The following is a 14,917-nucleotide window of genomic DNA, read 5'->3' as shown; positions in this document are numbered from 1 at the left end:
AGGAGATATCATAGAATTGAATGTGTGTTCACTTGATAAGTTGGCACAAGACACAGATCTGTTTTTAATTACTGGGAAGTCAAAGTATGGTGATTTTTTTCTTCTTATTCTCTCCTAAAGCAGCTCTGAACAATTTATAAACTCCTCATATTTGCCCATCTTTTCTTCTCTCTTGTTAATGACATAATTGAGGAGGTCAAGAACCCAAGTCTAGTTCCTTGCTCTTGGGCAGAAATGTATTTAAACTATGCATTTATTTCATCTTTACAAATTCTTTGGGTTGAAGGTTTTAAGGGTTTTAACAGGATGATGATTAACTCACCCAGAGGCCACAGGACAAAGTCAGAATGAATGGGGTTCCTGCTTTACGAAATACTGCCAACTAAAAGTATTTTGCCAGCATTTTATCACTGATCACTTTTTCATTGGGTCTTAAATACTTGAGAGATGTTCTAAATGATACTTAGAAAACATTTTATTTTATCTTATTTTATTTTTAAAGATTTTATTTATTTATTCATGACCGACAGAGAGAGAGAGAGGCAGAGACACAAGCAGAGGAAGAAGTAGGCTCCATGCAGGGAGCCTGACGTGGGACTCCAAGATCACAACCCGGGCCGAAGGCAGCGCTAAACCGCTGGGCCACCAGGGCTGCCCTAGAAAACATTTTAAATGATACTCAAGGATACAAACAGGGATCCCTGGGTGGTGCAGCGGTTTAGCGCCTGCCTTTGGCCCAGGGCGCGATCCTGGAGACCCGGGATCGAATCCCACGTCGGGCTCCCAGTATATGGAACCTGCTTCTCCCTCTGCCTGTGTCTCTGCCTCTCTCTCTGTCTCTCTGTCTCTGTCTCTGTCTCTGTCTCTCTCTCTCTCTCTGTGACTATCATAAAAAAAAAGGATACAAACAGATTATTTTATCAGAGATGTTTATTGAATATGTGAGATTCTAGCTCTTCACCTGTATTTCAAGGTTAGCAAAGCAGTGAGTCTATAAACAGTTGCATTAGGTTAGGCTCTCTTCTATTTCTATCTTGAATACCATCTTATTTTCAAAAAGACTGAACAAGATAATGATTTCATATACTTAAACCTATTTTAAAATAATTGAGTAACTTAATGGAGGTGTTTAATAGAAGAAATTGTAATGGAAGTAAATGCACAAATTGATTGGGTTATGGAGATTTTCACCTTAAGCAAAAATTGAAGATCAGCTTTTAGGAGTGATAAGTAGTATGTTATTGCAGTAGCATCCATGGAAGTATACTTAATTTCCTCTCCTTCTGTTCTGTGTGGATCATGAAGGAAAACAAATATTTCTGAAAATTTTATAAAATAAACTTTAGCTTCAGCTGAGAAACATCTTCCTCTTGAATATTGAGTGTAAACCACACATTTTTAAAACATGAATCTTTCTACCTTTGACTTGCATTACATCTTCAAAAATAACTTTATATTTACCTTCTCATCCTTTAATTTTAGTTTATTTCCTGGGTATAATTGGATATAAGCCCCTGTTCATATTCTTCCAGTAACGTTGTAATCGTAGTAAAAGACCAAATCTTCTTTCCTTTTTTGCCAAAGGCATACATTCATTATCATTTATGTAGTTTTTTAGTGTATCATTTTGGTTTGTACTAACTTAGCATTGTTAGTGAACATAATTTGCTGGTATTTCACTTATATACCCTTTGTCCCCAGGGAACCTACAAATTTACAGTTATATGTGCACAAAACCATGTGTGTTCATAACATGATAAAAGTCTCTTTTAATCTGATATTGATTTAAAATGGTATTTTTCTCTCTACAGTATAAATAGCCTTCATGCATTAAGTCTTCAGAAATCTCTGAATCATCTGAACAATCTTTCCTTAGTTCTCTTTGTGTATTTCTTCAAAGCATAATTTTTATTTTATTTTATTTTATTTTATTTTATTTTATTTTTTATTTTATTTTATTTTATTTATTTGACAGAGAGACAGCACAAGCAGGGGGAACAGCAGAGGGAGAGGGAGAAGCAGACTCCCCACTGAGCTGGGAGCCCTGTGCAGGGCTCGTTCCCAGGACCCTGGGATCATGACCTGAACCTAAGGCAACTGACCAAGCCACCCAGGCGCCTCCAAAGCATAATTATTTTAAATATGTGACAGCATTGTGCTGTTTGCATTGGTAATGATCAATTATTTTATTTCATATTGCCAGTCCCAAAACTGGGAGAAAGGGATATTCATTGTAGGAATAGATAGTATTTGGAAGGTAATAGAAAGGTAGAACTTGGGTTTGCACTTTTTCTTTTAAATGACAAAACTCTTTCAGATATCTGCCTTCCATTGCTTCAACAAAGACTATCAAATCACCATGTCATCCTTGCCACATGGGTGTTGACTTTTATTTGACCTTCAAATGAATACTACTGAGTGTCAGCATCTTTTTCTTATGGTCTCTAATACTGGGGGCCAATTGCTGTGGATATCCACTACTACTTCAAAAGCTGTAGTTTGACTATGGTATTATCATTCCAAGCTATAATTTTAGTATTTAAGTATGGGGTTTTTGGAGGGTGGGGGTAGGGGTTCAGAATAAGAGTATAACATTTTCAAAGCTTTTTAAGGAGGGTGGGTGACCTTTTAAAACATTTTAAAGAGGGTGGGTGACTTTTTTGGGGGTAGAATTTACATACAGTGAAATAAATGGATTTTTTGGAGGATGGGGCAGATGGAGAGGGAGAGAGAATCTTAAGTAAGCTCCATGCCCAGTGCAGAGCCCCATGCAGGGCTTGATCTCACAACCCAAGCCAAAATCAGGAGTCCAACGCATAACCAATTGAGCCACCCAGACACCCCAAATGGATATTAAATGTACAGTTCAATGAACTGGATAAATGTGTACACACCCATATAATCAATACTTCAATCAAGATAAAAAACATTTATCCCATGCCATGTTATTAATACAGTAAAGTGCTTCCAGGATTGAACACCTGTTTTTCAAGCTGCTTGGAATGTTGGTGGACAGCTCTCACCAAAGAGCGTTTAAGGGTTGCTTTCTGCTGGAAAAGGCTATCTTGGTCTTGTCACAACTACTTTCTGGGGTCTGCATATATCCAATGACTGGTCAATGCAGTGGTAGGATAGAGGAAGAGTATAAAGATCTTTGGGGATCCCTGGGTGGCGCAGCGGTTTAGCGCCTGCCTTTGGCCCAGGGTGCAATCCTGGAGACCCGGGATCGAATCCCACGTCGGGCTCCCGGTGCATGGAGCCTGCTTCTCCCTCTGCCTGTGTCTCTGCCTCTCTCTCTCACTGTGTGCCTATCATAAATAAATAAAAAAGTAAAAAAAAAAAAATAAAGATCTTGGTTCACTTGCTGTTATCTGGGACAGTTTCTGAGGCCCATCCCAGTTTGAGAATTCCCCATGTGGTGGCATAAGGGATTTGTTGCTCTTGTATCACAATTCAGCTTCTTCCTGTACTACACCACTTGTGCTACCTTCAACTCATCATAGGCAGTGAGCATGAGAACTTCCCAGTGGACTTTTTGAACATACATATCCACCTAAGTCTGTTTCCTGGGAAACCTAACCTGTAGCACCTCAGAAAGTTCCCTCCTGGCCCCTTCTAAACAACCCCTCACTTACACAAACAACCATCATTCTTGTTTTATTACCTTAGATTAATTTTGTCACTTCTAGAACATTGTGTAAGTAGAATATAATAGTACGTTCTCTTTTGAGCCTAGCTTCTTTGCTAAAAAGATACATCCAAGTTGTGTATAGCACTTTGTTCTTATTGCTCAATAGCAGTGTTCCATTGCATTAATAAACCATCATATATTTATCCATTTAGGTGTCTGCAGTCATTAGAACTGTTTTAAGTGTTTGGCTACTATGAACGAGGCTGCTGCTACAAACAGTCTTGGGTAATTCAATTTGTGAACATAAACATTTTTATTTCTCCTGGTAAATATGAAGAGTGGAATCTCTCAGTCATATGTAGAAATATGTTTAATTTTCTAAAAAATTGCTGAAGAGTTTTTCAAAGTGGTTTCACTATTTTATACTCCTACCAGCAGTGTATGAGAGTTCTAGTTGCTCTGCATTCTTTCCAGTACTTGTTACGTATTGGATATGTTATATTTAGTTTTGTTATGTTATTTAAATTTTGTGCTTTCGTTCTTCCCTTTCTCACTTCTTTTTGGTTAATCAAATATTTTTTGTATTCTATTTTAATATCTTGAATGACTTTTTAGCTGTACCTCTTTTAATTATGTTTAAGGATTGCTCTAGGGATTAAAATATACACTCATTACAGTCTACATGTGCTTTATATTTTATCATATCAATATAAAATTAAGGATTTTTTAAAAGATTTTATTTATTTACTCATGAGATACAGAGAGAGAGAGAAAGGCAGAGACACAGGTAGAGGGAGAAGCAGGCTCCATGCAGGGAGCCCGATGTGGGACTTGATCCTGGGACTCCAGGATCACGCCCTGGGCCGAAGGCAGGTGCTAAACCACTGAGCCACCCGGGCTGCCCTAAAATTAAGGATCTTGAAAAGAATTATTTCATTGACTTTTTTTATTCTTTGTTGTAAAAATATTTTAAAGTTTTCAAAACAACTTCATAATTTCCACTTTAAACAATCCTATGTCCTTTAAAGAAAATTGAGGAAAATTAGTCATTTATCCTTATATAATTGCTATTTCTATTCTTTCCTTCTAGTGGATCCAAATTTTATCTGGTGTCATTTTTCTTCAGCATGAAAACTTTAGTTAGAATTTCTTGTATTTCAGATCTCTAGGCAGTTATTCTCAGATGGCTTTTTTTTTTCTCTTAGAACTGTAATGATGTCATTTTATTGTCTTTGGCCTCCATTGTTTTTGATGAGTGGTCAGCCTTTACTTATATAATTTTCCTCTTATGTAATTTGTCTTTCTTCTCTCTGGTTGAATGTGAGGTTTCTTTCCTTGTGTTTGCATTCAGCATTTTGATGACTGTGTGTATTGGTGAGGTTTGCTTTGTATTTTTCATGCTTAGAGGTTACTAAAGTCAGTGGACCTGCATGCAGTCAGTGTTTTTCAGATTTGTGGAAATTTTTGGAATTTTTTCCTCCCAGATGTATATTCTTTGTCATTTTCTCTTCTACTTCTCATATCCTGATTACATTTATTTTAGACTATTTAACAAGTAGCTAAGTGCTATTTCTTTTTTCCAATATTTTTTTCTACTTCATATTGGATAATTTTTATTGATTTCTATTCATTTTCATTTATAATTTCTTCTTCTAGTTCCAGTTATTTGGCTTATTCAGTAAATTTTTACTTCAGTTAATACAGTTTTAAATTCTAGAATTTCTATTTACTTTCCCTTTTTAAAAAAATATAGAGTGCTTCAAAATTTGTGTGTCATCCTTGTGCAGGGGTCATGCTAATCTTCCCAGTTTTAGTAGATGTACTACCAAAATGAGCATTAGAATTTTCATTTTCAAATATTTTTCCATTTTCTCTGTTGAGAGTATCCCATCTGTCCATTCATTTTGACCATCTTTTTAAAAAGTCTTTGAATATATAATAGCTGCTTCAAAATCCTTTCCTTTTTTTTTTTTTAAAGATTTTATTTATTCACGAAAATACACAGAGAGGAGAGAGAGAAGCACAGACAGAAGCAGGCCTCATGCAGGGAGCCTGACATGGGACTCAATCCCGAGTCTCCAGGGTCAGGCCCTGGGCTGAAGGCGGCGCTAAACCGCTGAGCCACCCGGGCTGCCCAAATCCTTTCCTTCTTATTCCAGCATCTATCATCCCGCCATATGGAGTGTTTTTCCCAGGCTATATTTCCCAGGTCATATTTTTATTTCTCCACACCTGTATTTTTTTATTTTATATTATAAAATGTACAAGATGTGTTGTAGAGGTTTTAGTTTCTCTTCTGCATAGTTTTGTTTTTTTGCTCTGGTAAGTAGTTACATTATTGATCAATTATCTTGAGGATTGGTTTTATGTTTTGTTAAAGAAGGTTTGTAGAAAGCCCAAATTATTTACCAAGCATCCCTGATTAGTTTCCTCTATGGTACCAGTAGTTGAAATCTATGGTCAGTTATTTGAACCTTCTAGATACTGCTTTCAGTTGTTTTTTTTGTATTGTCTCCTATGTTTGTATTGTTAGTTCATCCAAGGATTTGAGCAGAGTTAAAATGTAAATTTTTGAACCTTTCCCAACTGTGGCTTTATCCTTTCTATGATTTCCCTCCTTACTTTCCAGACATATTGGCATTCCCAAATCCTGTTTTCTGGCTTCTTAAACAAAGAAGATAGTAGCTTTCTGCTTGTTCACCCACAATATACCATGCTGACTATGGGGTGTCTTCATTGGACATACCGTATAGATTTGGATCTTATTCAGTGAATCTGTTTTTTCTTTTTCCTGATCAGATCCTTTCCAATTTATGCCTACTTTTGGTCACTATTTTTGCCTTCAAGTAGTTTTTAAAATTTTGTTTGGGTGGTTCAGTCAGTTAAGGGTCTGCCTTCAACTTGGGTCTTGATCCCAGGGTTCTGAGATCAAGCCAGCTTCCCACTCCCTGCTCCATGGGGTTTGCTTCTTCCTCTGCCCCTCCCTGCAAGCACACATTCGCACTCTCTCTCTCAAATAAATGAAATCTTTAAAAAAAATGTTTTCTCCATAGTTTATAATTGTTACTTTCAATTGAATACCTTAGAAAAATGGCCACTAGAACATTTTGTTGTCATATAAAACTTTTCTTTTCACCCCAGAAATATTTCTTGTACTACTTCCTAGTCAGCTCTACTGTAGAAGCAGCCGTCTTTATTTTTATCACTGTGATTTTGTTTGTTCTGTTTTAGATCAATATATGAATGGTACCTTTTTATCTGATTTTTTTTACTAATCATAAGGCTACCGAGATTTTTTGCATGTTGTTGTGTATACCACTAATCCATTTCTTTGTATTGCCAAACAGGATTGCTTCTAATGAATATACTACAGATCTTTCTGTAGTTTAAAAAGATTTTTATTTATTGAGAGAGGGAGAGAGAGCACAAGTGGGGATGAAGGAAAGAGTGGCGGGGAGAGAGAGGGAGAAGCACACTCCCTGTTGAGCAGGGAGCCATGGGCCAGGCTCTATTCCAGGACCCTGGGATCATGACCTGAGCTGAAGGCAGATGCTTAACAACTGAGCTACCTAGGTGTCCCTGTTCTTTTTTTAAACTAGTGGTCACCTGGATTGTTTCCAGTTTTAGCTATTATGAACACTGTCCTCAATACTAGTATAAAAGTCTGTTTATGACTGTTTTTTTCTCACTATATCTTGGGCAAATACCTAGAGATAGATTGTTATACCATAGGGTATGTATATTTTTATTTTCTAATAAACTGCCAGTTTTCTGAAGTGTATCATTTTACATACCCACAGACAATATGTAAGATTTGGTATACAGATCTTATTTTTATGCCAAGATTATATTCTGTTATTTAATAGAAGTCTTTTTTAGTGTTTATTTTTAGTTGCTGATAAATAATTTTGATAAGCACTCCTCTGTTTTTAAACTAATGATACTCTGAAGTAGCTGATTTGTTTATATAGGCAGTGAGCAGCTTTTCCAGCTAGCTTTAACAGTCCCAAAGGTGGGTGTTGTGGTAAGTTTTTTATCTAATTATTCATCTTCTTTTAAAAGATTTTACTGAAAAAAAATAAAAGATTTTATTTATTTATTCATGAGAGATATATATAGAGAGAGGTAGAGAAATAGGCAAGGGGGAGAAGCAGGCTTCCTGTGGGAACCTGACATGATTCCAGGACTCCAGGATCATGCCCTGAGTAGAAGGCAGACACTCAACCGCTGAGCCACCCAGGTGTCCCCTAATTATTCATCTTTACAAGTTGTAGATATTTTCAGGTGATTTAAGTTCAATTATTTTTTTTGTGGGTTAGACACTAATTATGAGAGTTCAAAATTAGAAATCCATACATGACCCTAATTTTTGCTTAAATGGTACTACAATAAATATACATGATTGTGAGCAAGAGAGTTTTAGTTCTTTCCATTAGAGGACTGTGTCAGGGATCTCAGCTGAGTGTCTTCTTGCTATGGTTACCTTTGTGTTTTGGTTGTCAGTTTTGTCCTTTATGAAGGCTCCTTTGCAAAAACTCATGCTATTAAGTAAGACTGGGGAAGGGATCCCGGGGTGGCTCAGCGGTTTGGCACCTGCCTTTGGCCCAGGTTGTGATCCTAAGGTCTCGGGATCGAGTCCCGTGTCAGGCTTCCTGCATGGAGCCTGCTTCTCCTCTGTCTGTGTCTCTGCCTCTCTGTGTCTCCCATGAATGAATAAATAAATAAAATCTTTTAAAAAAAAAGTAAGACTGGGGAGAATTAGTTTAAGATCACTAGAAAGTCATAGTTGCCACTAGAAAACCTGCCCTTATATTAATTTCTAGTGTTATTTTTGTGTATAAAAGCTTTTTTTTTAATTGAGCTAGTTCTGTGTATTATTAGTGTAGGTGATACAAATAAGAGCTGACCGTGCTCTTTAATTGGAGAATGCTTGTTAATGGAGTTCACATAAGAACAGTTATAACTTCTGTGCTGTGTGATATAGATTTTTAAGTGCAGTAAAAGTATTGAAGGGAATTGAGTAAGGATTAGTGAGGTTGGGCAAGCTGTACAGCAAAGGTGGAATTGAAAGTGACCATTAAACCAATAAGACTTAATTAGAAGAGGTAGAAGTGCTAAGAGGAGTAAGAAGAGCAAAGAAATGTTCATGTATGATGGATACTATGTGCAATAAATATGTCTCAGGGTTACAGTCGAGAGTTTGAATGGTAAGACACTGAATGACAGGTGCTTGATGGTGAGATTACTGTGTCTTGTGCACCTCTGAATCACCAGTACCTAGAATCCTCCTAAACCGTGAGTATGTATGCCATAGCAAAGAATGAGTAAGTTTTTTTTGACTACTAGGGTTGGAAGGGAAGAGGCCATCAAAAGCTTAAAGCATAGGAGGGGCAAAACCCAGTGCAAGTGACAGTAAACATTTGTAGAACAGATGATTAAATATTCCATTTCTGGTTGAAGAATTTAGGATTTATTCTCTTAGGATTTATTCTCTTTAGTTTTATAAACTAAAACTGTTTACTTTTAAAATCTGAGGGTAATGCATTTTAAAGGATTGTTTTAGTAAAATTACATGGGCAGGATATTATAAGCTAGTGAAATGTTACATAGTAGTGTTTTAGGAAGATTCAGAGAGACTCTAGGAAAAAAAAAGTCTAAGTAAGGATATCATGAAATCCCAGAATAAGAAGGAACAGAAAGGCTGCCTCAGGATACATTCATAAGGAATACTCAGTACAGGGATAGTGGAGAGAGAAGAGAAAGGAGAGTCAAAGATGATTCCAGTTTACAAGTCTAGTTGACCCAAACTACTATAGTATTACCTGCAGTATTAGAAATATTAATAGGGTCCAAACGCATATGAGGAAGAAATAAATGACATACAGAGAGTTTGTTATTAAGACACAGGATGGGTTTTAGGTAATGACAGGAAAGCCAAATGAAAGCTGCCAGCAAGAATTTGATGATTTTTTTTTAAAGATTTTATTTATTAATGAGAGAAAGCGAGGCAGAAACACAGAGGGAGAAGCAGATTCCATGCAGGGAGCCCGACGTGGGACTTGATCCTGGGTATCCAGGATCAGGCCCTGGGCTGAAGGCAGCGCTAAACTGCTGAGCCACCTGAGCTGCCAAAATTTGATGATTTAAGATCCAAAATACAGAACTGATATTAAGGCTGGGAATATGTATTGTAAGTGTCATTTTGAAGAGACAGTCAAAATCATAAAACTGATTTAGTTGTCCAAAGGGACATGTCCAAAGTGAGGAACATGGGATGAAGAGCAGGTACTTTTAGTTTTCACACGAAAGAGAAAGTGATACTTTGCAGAAATAGAGGCCCAAAGGTTAATGTCAGCAAATCCCCAGAGATGCAACATGGTTAACAGAATTAACTGCCATAGAGCATCGGTAGGCAGAATATCCATGGTTTGTCACCTATATTTGTAGATAAAGCTTTATTGGAATACAACCACTCTTTATATTTTATTTGGCTGCTTTTGTTCTACATAGTAGGGTTGAATAGTTGGTTAGGAGAGTGTATGGTCCACAAAGCCTAAAATATTTACTGTATGGCCATTCACAGGAGAAGTTTACTGACCTCTGGTACAGAGATATTAGAAACCAAGACCAACAGAGGGTCTTTGTATTTTATTTTGGGTTAATCTTTGATGATTTGAAAAAATCCAGTTTTATCTCATAAACAGACATTAACTTGAGAGCCTTCTGTGTGCCTGACATTCGGATTTGCTGCTGTGGTCTAGGAAGAGACTGGATAGATACAAGAAATTTATTAATGAGTGAGTGAATTGGGAAGAGTGCAGGTGGTCAGTGTAAATTTTTGTGAGTCTAGAAAGAAATGAGTCATAGTTTAAAGAATATATGAGGAAGAGATTTTTAAATATAGGATAAATATGAAGGAAAAATTTTTACGGAGTTCTTCTGAGAGGCAGAGTGTGTTGCCATTGCAGGAATTAATGGTCTAAGACTTGAACGCAGGGAGTACACAGGCCTCATTACAGGAAATGAATAGAATTGTTTGTGGAATTAAGTTAAGAATAGTAATTGCTCACACAGCTGTTTTTAAATAGCAAATTGTGTTAGGTAATCAGCAAAAATCCACTAAAATGAACTTGGTAGTTATGCAGAAGCTGCTTTATTGGTACTGACTTATGATCCTAATGGGTACTATAAAAACAAACAAACAAACTAAAAACCTATGTATGCAGTTTTCACATTGGTGTGCTACTGTATGTTTTTTGTTTAATGTACAATTGTAATGTTTTCATCTTCCTTTCTCCACCACCAAACCCAAATATAATTGTCTTGTTCAAAACGAGCAGCACCATGAACTTTATGAGCACACAGAGCAATGAGGTGTGTTCTTATTGAAAGAATTGGTATCTGTTTGCTTCTCTGTTTGTCTTCCTCCCTAGACAAAAATGGAATGTTTGTGTGGTTGGATTTAGGGCTACTATTTATTTTTTCTCTGTATTTTTTCTCTGTATTTTACTTTGATTCTTTTAAATAAATATGCCTGTTTCTTAGTACTCCCTTTTATTTGTTAGCTTCTTAGCAATGCTTATGCTTTTTGGGGGGTAGCTTCTCTAAGTATGTTAATACACAACATTAACTTCTCACAGTCTATTTAGAGTTAATATTGGCACCAGTTCACGTAAAATGCAGAAATCTTGTGACCTTACAAGTCTATTTACCTCTATCTCTGCCTTCCTTTATGCTATGTTTTTCATAAGAATTATTTCTAAATATATTTTAACTTCTATAAGAGAATGTTATGCAAATATACCTCAGAAATATTGTGGGTTTACTTCCAGACCACTATTAGTAAAGTGACTATTGCAATAAAGTGAGTCAAATGATTTGCTTTTCCATTGCATCCAAAAGTTATATTTATACTATACTGTAATCTGTTAAGTGTGCAGTAGCATTATGTATAAAGAAACAATGTACACACCTTAATTTAAAAATACTTCACTGTTAAAAAATGCTAGCCATCATCAGAGCTTTCAGTAAATTGTCATCTTCTTGCTGGTAGAGGTTCTTTTTTTTTTGTCTTTCTCTGACATTTCTTCTTCTTTTTTTTAATAATAAATTTAGTTTTTATTGGTGTTCAATTTGCCATTGTACAGAATAACACTCAGTGCTCATCCCGTCAAGTGCCCCCCTCAGTGCCTGCCACCCAGTCACCTCCACCCCCCAACCTCCTCCCCTTCCACCACCCCTAGTTCGTTTCCCAGAGTTAGTTTTCCATGTTCTGTCTCCCTTTCTACTATTTCCTACCCATTTCTTCTCCCTTCCGCTCTATTCCCTTTCACTATTATTTATATTCCCCAAATGAATGAGATCATATAATTAGAGGTTCTTGCTTTGATCTTGATGGCTGCAGATTGATCAGGGTAATGGTTGCTGAAGGTTGGGGCAATTTCTCAAAATGCCAGTGAAGTTTGCTGCATCAATTGCCTCCTCCTTTCACAGATGATTTCTTTTGTAGCGTCTGATGCTATTTGTTAGCATTTTACCCACAGTAAAAACTTTAAAAATTGGAGTCAGTCTTTTCAGACCCTACCACTGTCTTATCAACTTACCCACAGTAAAAACTTTAAAAATCGGAGTCAGTCTTTTCAGACCCTACCACTGTTTTATCAACTAAGTTTTTTATAATATTCTAAATCCTTTTGTTTTCATCTCAGCACTCTTCACAGCATCTTCACCAGGAGTAAATTCCATCTCAAGAAACCACTTTCTTTTCTTTTTTTTTTTTTTAAGAAACCACTTTCTTTACTCATCTGTAAGAAGTAGCTCCTCATCCGTTAAAATTTTATCATGAAATTACAGCAATTTAGTCACATCTTCAGAATCCACTTCTAATTCTAGTTTTCTTGATATTTCCACATGATCTGCAGTTTCTTCTCCACTGAAGTCTTCACCCCCTTAAAGTCATTCATGAGCATTAGAATCAGCTTCTTCCAAACTCCTGTTCATGTTGATATCTTTACCTCTTCCCATGAATCACACATGTTCTTAATGATATCTAGAGTGGTGAATCCTTTCCAGAAGGTTTTTAGTTGACTTTGCACAGATCCATCAGAGGAGTTGTTATCAGTAGCAGCACTAGCCTTATGAAATGTATTTTTTTCAATAAGATAGGAAAGTAAAAATTACTTCTTGATCCATAGCTGCAGAATGGATGTGGTGGTGAGCTGGCATGAAAACAACATTAATCTCATTGTATATCTCCATCAGGGCTCCTGGATGACCAGGTGCCCTGCGAATGTGAGTGGTAATGTTTTGAAAGGAATCTTTTTTTTTTTTTTATCCTGAGCAGTAGGTCTGAACAGTGGGCTTAAAATATTCAATAAACCGTGTTGTAAACAGATAGGCTGTCATCCAGGCTTTGTCATTCCATTTATAGAGCACAGATAGAATGTCTTAAGGTCCCTAGGATTTTCATCTTGGTAACTGAGCATTAGCTTCAACTTCAGGTCAGGTCACCAGCTGCATTAGACCCTAACAATACATCCTGTCCATTGAAGATTTGAAGCCAGGCATTGACTTCTTCTGTCCAGTTATTCAAATCCTAGATGGCATCTTTTTCCAATATAAGACTATTTCATCTACACTGAAAATCTTTTGTTTATTACAGCCACCTTTTAAAAATTACATTAGCTAGATCTTCTGGATACTCGTATCTTCTGCATCAATATGTGCTGCTTCACTTTGCACTTTTATGTTGTGGGGATGGCTTCCTTCTCTAACCTTATGAATCAGCCTCTGCTACCTTCAAACTTCTGCAGCCCCCTCATCTTTCTCAGCCCTCATAGACTTGTGGAGAGTTAAGGCTTTGCTTTGGATTAGGCTTTGGCCTAAGGGAATATTGTAATTGCTTTGGTCTTCTGTCCAGACCACTAAATCTTCATATCAGCATTAAAGGTGTTTTGCTTTCTCATCAGTCATGTATTCACTAGAATAGTACTTGTAATTTTCTTCCAGAACTTTTCCTTTGTATTCATAACTTGGCTCTTTGGCAAGGAGACCTAGTTTTGGGCTTGTCTTGGATTTTGACATGCCTTTCTCACTAAGCTTTATTCATTTCTAGCTTTTGATTTAAAGTCAGAGATGTACAGCTCTTTTTATTTGAACACTTACAGGCCATTGTAGGGTTATTCATTGGCCTGATTTCAATATTGTTGTGTCTCAGGGAACAGGGAGGCTTGAGGAGATGGAGAATGAGAGTGAGAGAGTTGGGGAGTAGTAAGTTGGTAGAGCAGTTGGAATACACACCACATTTATGAAGTTCACATATGGGTGCAGCAACTCCCCAAAACAGTTACAATAGTAGCATCAAAGATCACTGATCATCATAATAAGTATAATAATGATGACAAATATGAAATATTGCAAGAATTACCAAAATATGACGTAGAAACATTGAGAAATGCTTTTGGAAAAATGGTGCAAATAGACTTGTTCAATGCAGAGTTGCCACAGACTTTCAGTTTGTAATAAATACAGTGTCTGTGAAGGACATACTGTGCCTGTAATTTTTTATATAAATGTTTTAACAAAGTTAAAAGGAAAATATAAGCTTTTATATTTACGATTTCTGATGCTCTTCTTTCCCTCCTCAGTTTCCAAAATTCTCTCTGGTAACATTTGCTTCAACTTGAAGACCTTCTTTAGTAGTTATTGTAGTGCAGTTTCTTTTCTTTTTTTTTGAGAATGGATTTCACCTCCATTGTTGAAAGATACTTGTATTTTGGTTGATACCCCTCCTTTCCTTTTGCTTTAAAGATGTGTTTCTACATGTATTGACATCCATAGTTTGTGGGGACAAGTTTGCAATAATTTGAGTTGTAGTTTTTCTGTATGTAATATGTCTCTTTTACCACTTTGAACTTTATCTTTGTATTTTTGGTTGTCAGAAGTTGACTGTATATGTCTAGGTATGGGGTTTTTTCATAATTACCCTGTAGAGGCTTACTGAGTGTCTGTGATTAGTTTATGTTTATGTCTCTTACCACATTTGTGGAATTTGGGGCCATTATTCCTTAACATTTTTTTTCCTATTTTCTTTATTCTGCCATTTATGCCTGTGTTAAACTTTTTAATATCCTCCCTTAGGTTTCTAAGGTCCTGTTGATTTTCAGTATTTTTTCCTGTTTTTATCAAATTGAATTATTTCTATTGAGCAGTCATCAAATTTGCCCTTTTCTCTGTCATCACCATTCTTACTTTAAACACATTCTGAACATTTTTTTTTAAGATTTT

The 14,917-nt window shown here is 36.4% G+C and overlaps 1 protein-coding gene and 1 pseudogene across 9 annotated transcripts in view; one reads left to right on the top strand and one right to left on the bottom strand.

The window, feature by feature from the left end:
• TCF12 (transcription factor 12) overlaps nt 1-14,917 on the top strand; it is a 383,835-nt gene that overhangs the window by 120,224 nt on the left and 248,694 nt on the right. The window lies entirely within an intron of this gene.
• LOC121485966 lies at nt 5,375-5,469 on the bottom strand (annotated as a pseudogene).

The sequence above is a fragment of the Vulpes lagopus genome, chromosome 2 (genome assembly GCF_018345385.1).
Source record: "Vulpes lagopus strain Blue_001 chromosome 2, ASM1834538v1, whole genome shotgun sequence".
NCBI lineage: Eukaryota > Metazoa > Chordata > Mammalia > Carnivora > Canidae > Vulpes > Vulpes lagopus.
Note: the sequence above shows the minus strand (reverse complement) of the source record. Positions and strands in the feature narration are given on the sequence as shown.